Consider the following 12938-nt stretch of genomic DNA (forward strand, 5'->3'; position numbering starts at 1 on the left):
AGACCAGCCTGGCAAACATGGTGAAACCCCGTTTCTACTAAAAATACAAAAATTAGCTAGGCATGGTGGCAGGTGTCTATAATTTCAGCTACTCAGGAGGCTGAGGCAGGAGAATTGCTTGAACCTGGGAGGCGGAGGTTGCAGTGAGCCGATATCACTCTATTGCACTCCAGCCTGGGGGACAAGAGTGAGACTTCATCTAAAAAAAAAAAAAAAAAAACGGAAGGACATCCTGATGTGCAATACAACCTAGAGGAACCTTGAGGACATGATGCTAAGTGAAATCAGCCAGACGCAAAGGGACGAATACTGTATGATTCTCCTTATATGAGGTGTCTGGAGTGTCAAATTCATAGGAACAGGAAGCAAAATGGTGGTTGCCAAGGGCTGGGGGTAGGAGGAGAAAGAGGGAGTTATTGTTTAACAAGTACAGAGTTCTCATTTTGCCAGATGAAAAAGTTCTAGAGATTACTTACATAACAATGTGAATATACTTAACACTACTGAAATGGTTAAGAAATGATTAAGATGGTCAATTTTTTGTGGTTTTTATATATATATATATATAACCACAATTAACAACATTTTCTAAAGGGAAAAAAACTGGTTGGTGGCTCACGCCTGTAATCCCAGCACTTTGGTAGGTCAAGGCGGGTGGATCACGAAGTCAAGAGATCAAAACCATCCTGGCCAACATGGTGAAACCCCGTCTCTACTAAAAATACAAAAATTAGCTAGGTGTGGTGGCACATGCCTGTAGTCCCAGCTACTCGGGAATCCGAGGCAGGAGAATCGATTGAACCAGGGTAGGCAGAGGTTGTAGTGAGCTGACGTTGTGCCAGTGCACTCCAGCCTGGCAACAGAGTGAGACTCCATCTCAAAAAAAAAAGGAAAAAAACCTTCTCAAACTTCACAGATAAGGGAAAATAATGTTATTACTGTATTGTTGGAATCTAGAAAGAAAAGCAGGCAGAAAGAAAATTTGTCCCTTCAGGTGGCGAAAATGCATAGTCAAGAGCCTTGCTAGGGTCACACATCTCTTCCTGGGGGCTCACAAAGAGCGCTGAACTTCTTACTAGTTTGTCATCAAAAACAGGAAAGCTAAAGCCTCAGTGGTTTCTTGTACAGCTTTTAGAAGAAAACAATGTTAACTCTTCATGCTATGCCAAGAGTGCACAGCAATATACATGTTTGTCAATTATTAGTTAGGTTAGTAGAAAATAAAATACACAGGTGTTTTATGTGGTTCTCCCTTTTAGATCTAAATGTAAGCCATCATATTCTTTTTTTTTTTTTTTTTTTTTTTTTTTTTTTTGAGACGGAGTCTTGCTCTGTCGCCCGGGCTGGAGCGCAGTGGCCAGATCTCAGCTCACTGCAAGCTCCGCCTCCCAGGTTTACGCCATTCTCCTGCCTCAGCCTCCCGAGTAGCTGGGACTACAGGCGCCCGCCACCTCACCCGGCTAATTTTTTGTATTTTTTAGTAGAGACGGGGTTTCACCGGGTTAGCCAGGATGGTCTCGATCTCCTGACCTCGTGATCCGCCCGTCTCGGCCTCCCAAAGTGCTGGGATTACAGGCTTGAGCCACCGCGCCCGGCCGCCATCATATTCTTAAGTTGTTGAGGTCTGAAGAGTGATATTGCTATTGTGGCTAATTATGCGGAAAGTTATTAACACCCCCTCCTGGTCCTGGGATGTGTGTCCAAGGCAACACTCACTTGGCAGAGACTCCCTGATAAAGAAAGAGATGGTGGCCTCACCCTTGACAAGGACTGGGGATCGGGGGAGGCTGACTGACCTGCTGCAGGCCACATTGAGATTCCCCTGCTGGAGTTCTGCTTTGCCCCAGCCTCAAAGGCACTTATGTTTTTGTTTGTTTGTTTATTTATTTATTTAAGATGGAGTTTTGCTCTTGTTGCCCAGGATGGAGTGCAGTGGTGCGATCTCAGCTCACTGCAACCTCTGCCTCTCAAATTCAAGTGATTCTCCTGCCTCAGCCTCCCGAGTAGCTGGGATTACAGGCGCCTGCCACCACGCTCGGCTAATTTTTCTATTTTTAGTAGAGACAGGGTTTCACCATGTTCACCAGGCTGGTCTCAAACTCCTGACCTCAGGTGATCCACCCACCTCAGCTTCCCAAAGTACTGGGATTACAGGGGCGAGCCACTGCGCCTGACTTGCTTTCTGCATCTTAAAAACACATCCTGATAAAATGAGCACAAGATGTTGTCTTTGTGGCTGAAATAATAATTATTCTCAGCCAGGTGGAGTGGCTCACGCCTGTAATCCCAGCACTTTGGGAGGCCGAGGAGGGTGGATTGCTTGAACCCGGGAGGCAGAGGTTGCAGTGAGCTGAGATCGCGCCATGGCACTCCAGCCTGGGTGACAGAGTGAGATTCTGTCTCAAAAAAATTATTCTAAAGTGACAGCTAAGTTTTAGGAGAGAGGCCCAAAGGTATCCAAAAGTCAAGAAATCCAAAACCAAAGAGCAGTGCCCTGATTTTCAGCATCTATTCCAGATAAATTCCCATGTATTACTGTTAGATAAAAGTAGGGTTACTGAGTAACTGAAAAGGGGCTTCTGTTACAGAGGTCAGGTTTTTATATTTAAAATAGAATTTAAGCCAGGTGTGGTGGCTCACGCCTGTAATCCCAGCACTTAGGGAGGAGGCCAAGGTGGGAGGATCACTTGAGGCCAGGAGTTTCAGACCAGCCTGGCCAACATGGCAAAACCTTGTCTCTACTAAAAACATAAAATTAGCCAGGCATGGTGGTGGGCATCTGTACTCCCAGCTACTCGGGAGGCTGAGGCACAAGAATTGCTTGAGCCCAGGAGGTGGAGGTTGCAGTGAGCCAAGATTGCACCACTGCACTCCAGCCTGGGTGACAGAGCAAGACTCTTGTCTCAAAAACTAATGATAAAATAATAAAATAGAATGTTCAGATTAAGTAAATATTAACCTCAACCTCAAAAATGTCCCAGGTTTAAGAGGAGCTCACTCTTGGGCTATGAGTGAAGGGAAATGAAAATAGTAAATAATGTTAACATGAACACATCATGTGATGTATGAACACCATCAAGGGCTGTCTCTACAGGGCTTGTGAAAGGTCACATTAATGAACACAGTGCATCTATCACATGCCTAATAACTGCTTTCTTGTACAGGTAAAATTTAGATGGTTAACTTGAAAATAATTACACATACACACACACAATGAAGTAGTCTTGTCATATAGCATATAACATTAGAATTCAATTTTTGTGCTTTATTAGTATGAATTTAATAATTTAGGGATTGTTGATAATCTTTTCTGAAACTGGAAGGAATTTCATCAGTCTGGTGATTGGTTGTGCTTATGTCTTCCTTAGTCAGAGAAGCAACGGTGAGAAGGAAATTCTTCCTTGGCTTGATGGCATGTAGCGTTGGCAGATAGATTAAGACGTCAGAAGGACTAGGCAAAAAATTGGCATACGTTGAGACAAAACACATGTAAGCACACACTCTAAAATAATTAAATACCTAAAATAGCTGCTGGAGAGAACAGAAATGGCTATACCAGAATGCTCCTCTCAAGAGACCTTCCTCCCAAATCATCTGTGATTTGAAAAATAGCTTTCCTGGTAGATTATACATTGTTGAAGATAACAGACTCGTGTTGTTTGTTGAAGAACATTTTACTGGAAAAGATCGTAAAAGGTCATTTCACCCAGACCCCTTAGTATAGTATAGAGATTAACCACCGCTTCCTCCCAACTCAGTTAATATTTGAGCCACCTCCCATTTACAGAGTAGAGGACTAGAATGGTAGAAAGCCAAGGTGTACCTGTAATTTTATGGATTTGGATTATATAACCCTCAAAAATATTCAGGTCAAAATTGCTAAAAATGCAGTTTTAAGGTCATATGGGAGTAGGAGAGATTAGCTGAGAAAGGAAAAGCTAACAAGACAGTACTGTTCATTGGGGTGTGGCCTCTGAGCACTGAAAGTGGCCAGTCAGACTGAGGAACTAATCTTTATATTTTAATCAGTGCTTTTTAAAATGTAAATAGCCACATGTGGCTACTGGCTACCACGCTGGGCAGCACAGTCTTACAGGATGTGAGATTTGCACTGAGCTTGAAGGAAAGATAGCTAGGAATTTGGTAAATACAGAAAATGACAATTCCAAGCAAAAGGCCAGTGCTGGTGAAAGGGTATGGAGATAGGAAAGTATCAGTTGTGGCCCAGTGAAGATCTGATATATGGCACAAGTGGATTGAAAGTGAGTAGCAGGTTAAAGTGAAAGATAAGGTGGTAAGATTCAGAACTGAGCAGGATCTTGAATGCAAGCCTAAAGAATATATAATTAATTCCGTATTCAATGGGGGAACGAGTTAAGGTTTTTTGAGTAAGATAAAAATATGAGCTGCTTGGTGTCAGTGAAAGATAACCATCAGATAATATGCAACATGAATGTGAGGGGTGTTTTGATTCCTTATTGCTATATAGCAAACCACCCTATACTTAGTGGAGTAAAACAACAGCCATTTCATTGTGCTCATGGATTTTCTGGGTCAAGAATTTGGACTGTGCACAGAGAGGATGGCTCATCTCTGCTCCATGATGTCTGGCATCACAGCTATGGTGGCTCCAACAGTTGGAGGCTGGATCACCTGAAGTCTTCTTCCCTCACATGTTAGCTCCTGGGCTATGCATTGGTTTGACCTAAAAAGGTGGAATATCTCAAAGAGGGCCCACGGGTCTTAGGTAAATTTAAAGATTTTCTGATTTGCAATTGGTTAAGGAGGTGAAGCTTCATCTAAAAATTTGGAATCAGCAGTAAGAATGTTAGCTCTGGCTTCTGGGTATGACCTCCTCCAGGCCCCTCAGGAAGAAATCTGAAACAAGGAACAGTGGTCAGAGTTCAGTCCTCAGTTCCCCCTTATCTGACTGAGGTCTGCATGCCAGGGGATCCATTTTGTGGGGTTCCAGGTTTCTAAAAAACAACTCAAGGACATTTATTAAGAATTGATTTTTGCCGGGTGCGATGGCTCACGCCTGTAATCCCAGCACTTTGGGAGGCTGAGGCAGAAGGATCTTGAGGTCAGGAGTTCAAGACCAGCCTGGCCAACATGGTGAAACCCCGTCTCTACTAAAAATGCGAAAATTAGTCGGGTATGTTGACAGGTGCCTGTAATCCCAGCTACTCAGGAGGCTGAGGCAGGAGAATTGCTTGAACCCAGGAGGCGGAAATTGCAGTGAGCCGAGATGGCGCCATTGCACTCCAGCCTGGGGGACAGAGCGAGACTCCATCTAAAAAAAAAAAAAAAAAAAAAGTTATTTTTAGTTTCTACAGGGAACCAAACGTTCTTATGACTCTAACTTCCTTGGCTATTATTTTAAGCAACAATTACATTCTCGCTTATCCAATTCCTCATTTACTTCTGAGTTCTCACCAGGTGCCTGGAATTACCCTTAAAGGAACTCAAGGTTTTCCTTTATTTCCATGCTTGGGGGTTCCTGCTCCATCTCACTACCATGATATGTGTCTTATCTCTTGACAACTATGAATATAGGGCTGGGACTTAGGACCTGTTACATCTGTCATAGAAAAAACAAAAGTACCACCACTGTGCTTACTAGTAGGAACAATCAAAACATAGTTCTTGCCTTACAACTGTTTACTTCTGCTTTCCAAATTTGGTATGCTGCATCTGATGGGTATGATCTAAATATTATATATGGGGAACCCTAGCTGCAAGGGAATCTGGAAAATATAGTTTTTTGTTTTCTGTCTTAGGAAGAGATTGGAATCGCTGAAATGAACCAATCCAAATATCTGCTATATTTGCTAATTATGCAGTTGCTTCAGGTTAATTCCTCATCTCCATTCCTGGACCCTCACTTCTCCTTTATGGCCAAAAGCCAATGTGCTCTTTCTGCTCACTACAAATATTAATTATGGTTTAGCCAGTCTGGTCCCAGCTGTTCAGGGATTATGTCATTCAACCAGCATTTATTGAGTTCCTACAATGTGCACTCCCTTGACTACCTCTCTCTCACATGACTCCCAAATCTGTCTCCAGCTTCATCTTTATCTAGAGTTCCAGCTCTGAATTACTATCTCCTTGATATCTCCTCAGGAACATCCCACTAGATCTTCAAAATAAATCCATGCCCAGGAAACACCTCCCCTCTTCCCACTTTCCAAACCAATTTGTCTTCCCAAGATTTCTGATTGGTGTTTTCAAATTGGTTCAAGTTCAAACTCAGTTCTTGGCAGAACTGTGAATCAAACCTATTTTCTTCATAAATTACACAGTCTCAGGTAGTTCTTTATAGCAGTGTGAGAACTGATTTATAACTTTACCTGTGTGTTAGCCTATTCTCACACTGCTATAAAGAACTACCTGAAGGGGCTGGGCGTGGTGGCTTACACCTGTAATCCCAGCACTTTGGGAGGCTGAGGTGGGTAGATCACGAGGTCAGAAGTTCGAGACCAGCCTGATCAACACGGTGAAAACCTGTCTCTACTAAAAATACAAAAATTAGCAAAGCATGGTGGCGCGTGCATGTAATCCCAGCTACTCAGGAGGCTGAGGCAGTTGAATTGCTTGAAACAGGGAGGTGGAGGTTGCAGTGAGCCAAGATTGCGCTACTGCACTCCAGCCTGGGCAACAGAGCGAGACACCTGAGACTGGGTAATTTATGAAGAAAAGAGGTTTAATTGATTCACAGTTCTGCAGGCAAGACAGGAAGTATGGCAGGAAGGTCTCAAGAAACTTACAATCATGGCAGAAGGCAAAGGGGAAGCAAGCATGCCTTACCATGGTAAAGCAGGTGAGAGAGAGCAAAGGGGGAAGTGCTACACACATTTAAACAACCAGATCTCTTGAGAACTCACTATCATGAGAATAGCAATGGGGAAGTCCACCCCCATGATCCAATCACCTCCCAGCAGGTCCCTCCCACAACATTAGTAATTACAGTTCAACATGAGATTTGGGTGGGGACACAGAGCCAAACCATATCAGCCTATAACATCTGCCTCCCTGCCTTTAAAAACCCTTAACTGCAAACTATCTGAGAGTTCACGTCATAAGCTTTAGCTGCCCAGTCCTTCTTGCTTGTCATCATGTAATAAATGCGTCACTTCTCTTGCTGCAATCCCAGTGTCTAGGTTTGGCTTTGCTGCGCTAGGTGGGCAGACCCAAGTTCAGTGTCATAACAGTAGAGGTGGCATGAGTCTGAAGATGGGCATCTGTCATGATGGCTTCCCAGGAGACAGGCAGCTTTCTGATTTCACAATCTCCTGATCCTGGCAGGAGCAGCAGCTCCCTTGTCAACCTAAGTCCGTGATGTGGCATTGGGAATCATGCCTGAAAGCTCAGTAGCAATTCTATTTCTTCTGCCCTCCAGTCATTCTGTAAAACATTAAATATCTTTTTGTTTGTTTGTTTTTGTTTTTGTTTTTGAGACGGAATCTCACTCTGTCGCCCAGGCTGGAGTGCAGTGGTGCGATCTCGGCTCACTACAAGCTCTGCCTCCCAGGTTCACGCCATTCTCCTGCCTCAGCCTCCCGAGTAGCTGGGACTACAGGCACCCGCCACCATGCCCAGCTAATTTTTTGTATTTTTTAGTAGAGACGGGGTTTCACCGTGTTAGCCAGGATGGTCTCGATCTCCTGACCTCCGCCCACCTCAGCCTCCTAAAGTGCTGAGATTACAGGTGTAAGCCACCATGCCCGGCCTTTTTTTTTTTTTTTTTTTTTTTTGGAGACAGAGTCTCACTGTCACCCAGGCTGGAGTGCAGTGGCACAATCTTGGCTCACTACAATCTCTGCTTCCCAGGTTAAAGTGGTTCTCCTGCTTCAGCTTCCCAAATAGCTGGGACTATAGGTGTGCACCACCATGCTCAGCTAGTTTTTGTATTTTTAGTAGAGACGGGGTTTCACTATGTTGGCCAGGCTGGTCTCAAACTCCTGACCTCAGGTGATCCGCCCACCTTGGTCTCCCAAAGTGCTGGAATTACAAGCATGAGCTACTGAGCCCGGCCTAGACATTAAATATCTTACAATAAGTCCGTTTCTGCTTAAACCAGGTAGAATGGGTTCTGTTCACTGTGAATGAGCCCCAGTGACATAGTAAATAAGAGACAAGCAGGGATTCTGATGTAGGTTTAGAGCCTCTTGTAACAGTCACCTAGGAGAACCTTTAAAAAATAACAAATGAGAAAGGCATCAGGGAGCAGCCATGAATAAAGCCTAGAAAAAGAGAAGAGAACAAAGGCAAAGGGGGATTGGTGCTGGTGTCCTGAAGGGAGGATCTATATCTCTGTGATTCTGCAAGGGAAGGTGCAGAGGAAGGAGGACAAATCCAACTTGAAACTACACCATGACACTGAAACCCAAATAAAAAGAGTATTGCTTCCTGAAGACCAAAAGGTCCATGGGTGAGACACTTGTCAGACCTAAAGGAAATAGAGATGATCTTTTAAATGGAAATGGGGATGGACACCTGATATTAGTGTTAGTCTGTTCCCAGTTGTACCTCTAAAGATATTGGACTGATATTTATCTATATCCTTAAAATTGGTGCCTTAAATTTTCCAAGGTAAATAGCCAATTCTGTGTGCCCCCTGGTGGCTTGGGGCAGGGGGTGGGGGAAGAAAAGAGTACTCTAGAAGTGAAAGAAAAAGTCATCATGGATCTGAACTATAATCCTTGAGGTCAAGACCCATATTTCTCTTGGATAAAACCAGATGACAAACATCTCATGTAGGACCGACATTTTCACCATGAGGCAAATAATAAACAACCTGTAACATGGCCAGTAAATATCCCAGACAGACTTCGTATTTAATAATTCCACCACAGACCCACATACGTGTTTGTTTTTCCAATAATAGAAAGAGATTTGCACTCAACCAAGGAGGTACTCTATTCTGATGGTTAAAAGGTTGCCCTCTGGAGTGACATTACCTGCATTCAATACCAAGAACAAGATGTGGGATCTTGGGCAAATCACCCATCTATAAAATAGACTTATTGAGAGGATTCCGTGAGACCCCATGTTGTGATTGGCAGCAGCAGCATGACCGTCCAGCCACATGGTCAAACAAGCACACTGGGTGGGAGACAGTGTGCAGGCTGTGGTCCCCAAAAGACCCCTACCAACAAACCAGAACAAACCCATGACCTCACCAGCATGCCTCTCTCCAGCCTAAGTTAGCCAACCCCCACCTCCATCTAGGGATGCTAGACTTAGAGGGGTAGAAATGGGGGGTTCAGACTTTATTTGCATTCCTTTATATATGACAACGTTTTTCATTAAATCTTTGTTGGGTTTGTATGCAAAGTAATTCATATATATATATATAGAGAGAGAGAGAGAGAGAGATGGAGTCTCGCTCTGTAGCCCAGACTGGAGTGCAGTGGCCGGATCTGAGCTCACTGCAAGCTCCGCCTCCCGGGTTCATGCCATTCTCCTGCCTCAGCCTCCGGAGTAGCTGGGACTACAGGCGCCCGCCACCTAGCCCGGTTAATTTTTTTTGTATTTTTTAGTAGAGACGGGGTTTCACCGTGTTAGCCGGATGGTCTCGATCTCCTGACCTCGTGATCCGCCCGTCTCAGCCTCCCAAAGTGCTGGGACTACAGGCTTGAGCCACCACGCCTGGCTCTCCTATATATTAATGCATGTTTTATTTTATTGCTATAATCCAGATCAAATTTCAATAATTTTATATGTGAAACATTATTGCTTAGCCTAAAAGAAAGATTTATCACACTCATTTCTTTTCAGGAAATAAATGCCACCACAGATGGGTAACAGTACATGGAGAATCTTTTCTTTCTTTTTTTTTTTTTTTTTTTTTTTGAGACGGAGTCTCGCTCTGCCACCCAGGCTGGAGTGCAGTGGCCAGATCTCAGCTCACTGCAAGCTCTGCCTCCCGTGTTTACACCATTCTCCTGCCTCAGCCTCCCAAGTAGCTGGGACTACAGGCGCCCGCCTCGTCGCCCGGCTAGTTTTTTGTATTTTTTAGTAGAGACGGGGTTTCACCGTATTAGCCAGGATGGTCTCGATCTCCTGACCTCGTGATCCACCCGTCTCGGCCTCCCAAGAGAATCTTTTCTTTCAATCCTCATGTTCCCTAGAAAAATGTTCACTGGAAAAATGATGAGGCTGGGTGTGGTGGCTCACATCCGTAATCTCAACATTTTGGGAAGCCAAGGCAGGAGAATCACTTGAGCCCAGGAGTTTGAGACCAGCCTGAGCAACATAGGGAGACCCTGTCTCCACAAGGAAATAAAAAACAAATTAGCCAGATGTGCTGGCACATGCCTGTGGTCCTAGCTACTAGGGAGGCTGAGGTAGGAGGATTGCTTGAGCCCAAAAGGTGGAGGTTGCAGTGAGCCGAGATTGTACCACTGCACCCCAACCTGGGTGACAGAGAGAGAACCTGTCTCAAATAATGTATGTGAGACTCAGTTCTTTCACTCTGTGATCTCAAGGAGCCACCTTACTTCACTGGGCCTGTTTCTTCATGAGTCATACATAGTTGCCAGGCCCTTGCAGCCAACAGTATTCTTCCCATGATTGTGAGATCCACCTGTGCTCCCCATGACCTTTCTTTTCCTCAGTGCTGGATTCTAAACTCACTGAGGGCACAGTGACTTTTTGTCTCGGGTCCTCTGCAGCACCTGGCACTGTGCCTGTGCTCACCTGGGCATCCTTCCACCGCACTCAGTAAAGATTTGGTTTTTTGTGCCTAGAAAGAAAGATGGATGACAGAGCCACAGAGTACAAAGCCACAGTACTGTGAGCTTCTGTAGGCTCCTGCGACGACCTTAAGTTCATGGATTTATCCATGCCTTGATTCCTTCTCATATCAAGTGGTACTTGCTACAGGGTCATTTTGAAACATGAATATTAATGACTAAATAGGAAACTATATACTCAATAAAGGAATTTTGGCAGTACCTTTTCCTAACATATGTCCTTTGTAAGGAGGCCTTGTCTGTAAAGATCATCCATGTCCATGGCAGTACTGTTGAAAGCAACTGTGCATGTCTAAGAAAAGCAGGTTTACCGGAGGACCTCCCTGCCATGGGAGGCAAGTGGCAGCCAGGACTTCTCCCCTTGCTCCAGCTCATGGCAACCCCTCTACTTACTTTTTTTTTTTTTTTTTTTTTTTTGAGATGTAGTCTCGTTCTGTCGCCCAGGCTGAAGTGCAGTGGCATGATCTCGGCTCACCGCAACCACCACCTCCTGGATTCAAACGGTTCTCCTGCCTGAGCCTCCCAAATAGCTGGGATTATAGGCACCCCCACCATGCCTGGCTAATTTTTTTGTATTTTTAGTAGAGACAGAATTTTACCATGTTGGCCAGGCTGGTCTCAAACTCCTGACCTCAAGTGATCCGCCCACTTCCACCTCCCAAAGTGCTGGGATTACAGGCGTGAGCCACCGCACCCGGCCCCTTCTCCTTACCTTCTTATCTGAGGGAATACAAACGGCAGCAGAGTGGAAGAGAAGGTGGGATTTAAACGTGTGAGGCTTCAATGTGATCAAGCAAAACACAGCACAAGCAAATGTACTCAGCTGACCTGCCACCAGTTTCCTACTACCTTTTGAATGTGTGACCACCCCTTTCACTCCCAGCAACGACTGTGCCCTTACCCTTTCAAATCAATAAAGCAGCAGCTTCTCCTTGAGTTTGTTTCACTCCTCCCCAGGTCAGAAGTTATGTCCTGGGGCTATACTTGCTTCACCCCAAGCTGGGAAAAAGAAGATCCTCTCCTCATTAATGGAAACACCCACACGCCATTGCAAACCGCCATTTTCTATGCTCTCTACCTACCACTTCCCCGTTTTCACCAGGTCCTAAAACACAAATACAACTTTTTCTTGCCCTGCTATCTGTTCTAACTGCTTCTTAAATTCGACTCATTTCCCCTTCTGTCCTCACCTAGGCTCTTTGAATGGACCCTCAAGGCTTCCTCTCCAGCGAATAGACTCTTCCTTTTGCTCACCACGCAGCCCTCTCCACTGCCTTCCCCAGCCTGGACAGACACATTGGTCTTGCTCATCCTCCCACCCCTACTCTCTGTGTTTTCTCCTGCCTCTCTCATCCTTTTTTCTTGGGTTACTTTGATGGCTTCTCTTCATCTGCTCATCTTATATTTGTGCATTATCTCCAAATCCTGTTGTAGCCTTTCTCTACCTGTTTGATCTCCACTCTTATGAGCTCACTTTTTCAGCCCTCCCTACTTACCAGAAGTTCATGAGTCTTCTCCTTAGCCCTGTTCATCACACTCACTGCCACTCCCGGCATTAACAGCTTTCTGCAGGCATTTCTTCATGAGCAGCCAGCCAAAATGTTAGATTCAACAGCCCACCCTGAATCAGTCCTTCTGCTTAACTCCCAACTGTCTCTTTTCCTTATTCTCCTGCTTTTGTCAGCAACTGAGCTATTCCTCCTGCCGCACAGGCTAAAACCTTGGGGTCCTTTTGATGTTATTTTTAAACAGCTTTATTGAGATAGAATTACCTATCATATTGTATCATATAACTCATCAATTTAAACTGTACAATTTTTTTAAGTATATTCACAGAGTTGTACAACCATCACCACAATGGATTTGAGGCTATTTTTACCCCCACCAAAAAGCCTTACCCATTGGCAGTCATTCCTTTTTCCCCCAACCCCAAGTCCCTGGCAGCCACTAATGTGCTTTCCATCTCTGGATTTTTCCATTCTAGACATTTCATATACATGCAGACGTACAATAGGTGACTTTTGTGACTGGCTTCCTTTAGCATGTTTTCAAGGTTCATCCATATTGTAACATGTATCAGTACTTCATCCCTTTTTATAGCTGAATAATATTCCTTTACATAGATGTATCAAATATTATCCATTTTTCAGGGGATGGACATTTAGGTTTCCAACTTTTTGC

The sequence above is a fragment of the Chlorocebus sabaeus genome, chromosome 10 (assembly GCF_047675955.1).
Source record: "Chlorocebus sabaeus isolate Y175 chromosome 10, mChlSab1.0.hap1, whole genome shotgun sequence".
Taxonomy (NCBI): Eukaryota; Metazoa; Chordata; class Mammalia; order Primates; family Cercopithecidae; genus Chlorocebus; species Chlorocebus sabaeus.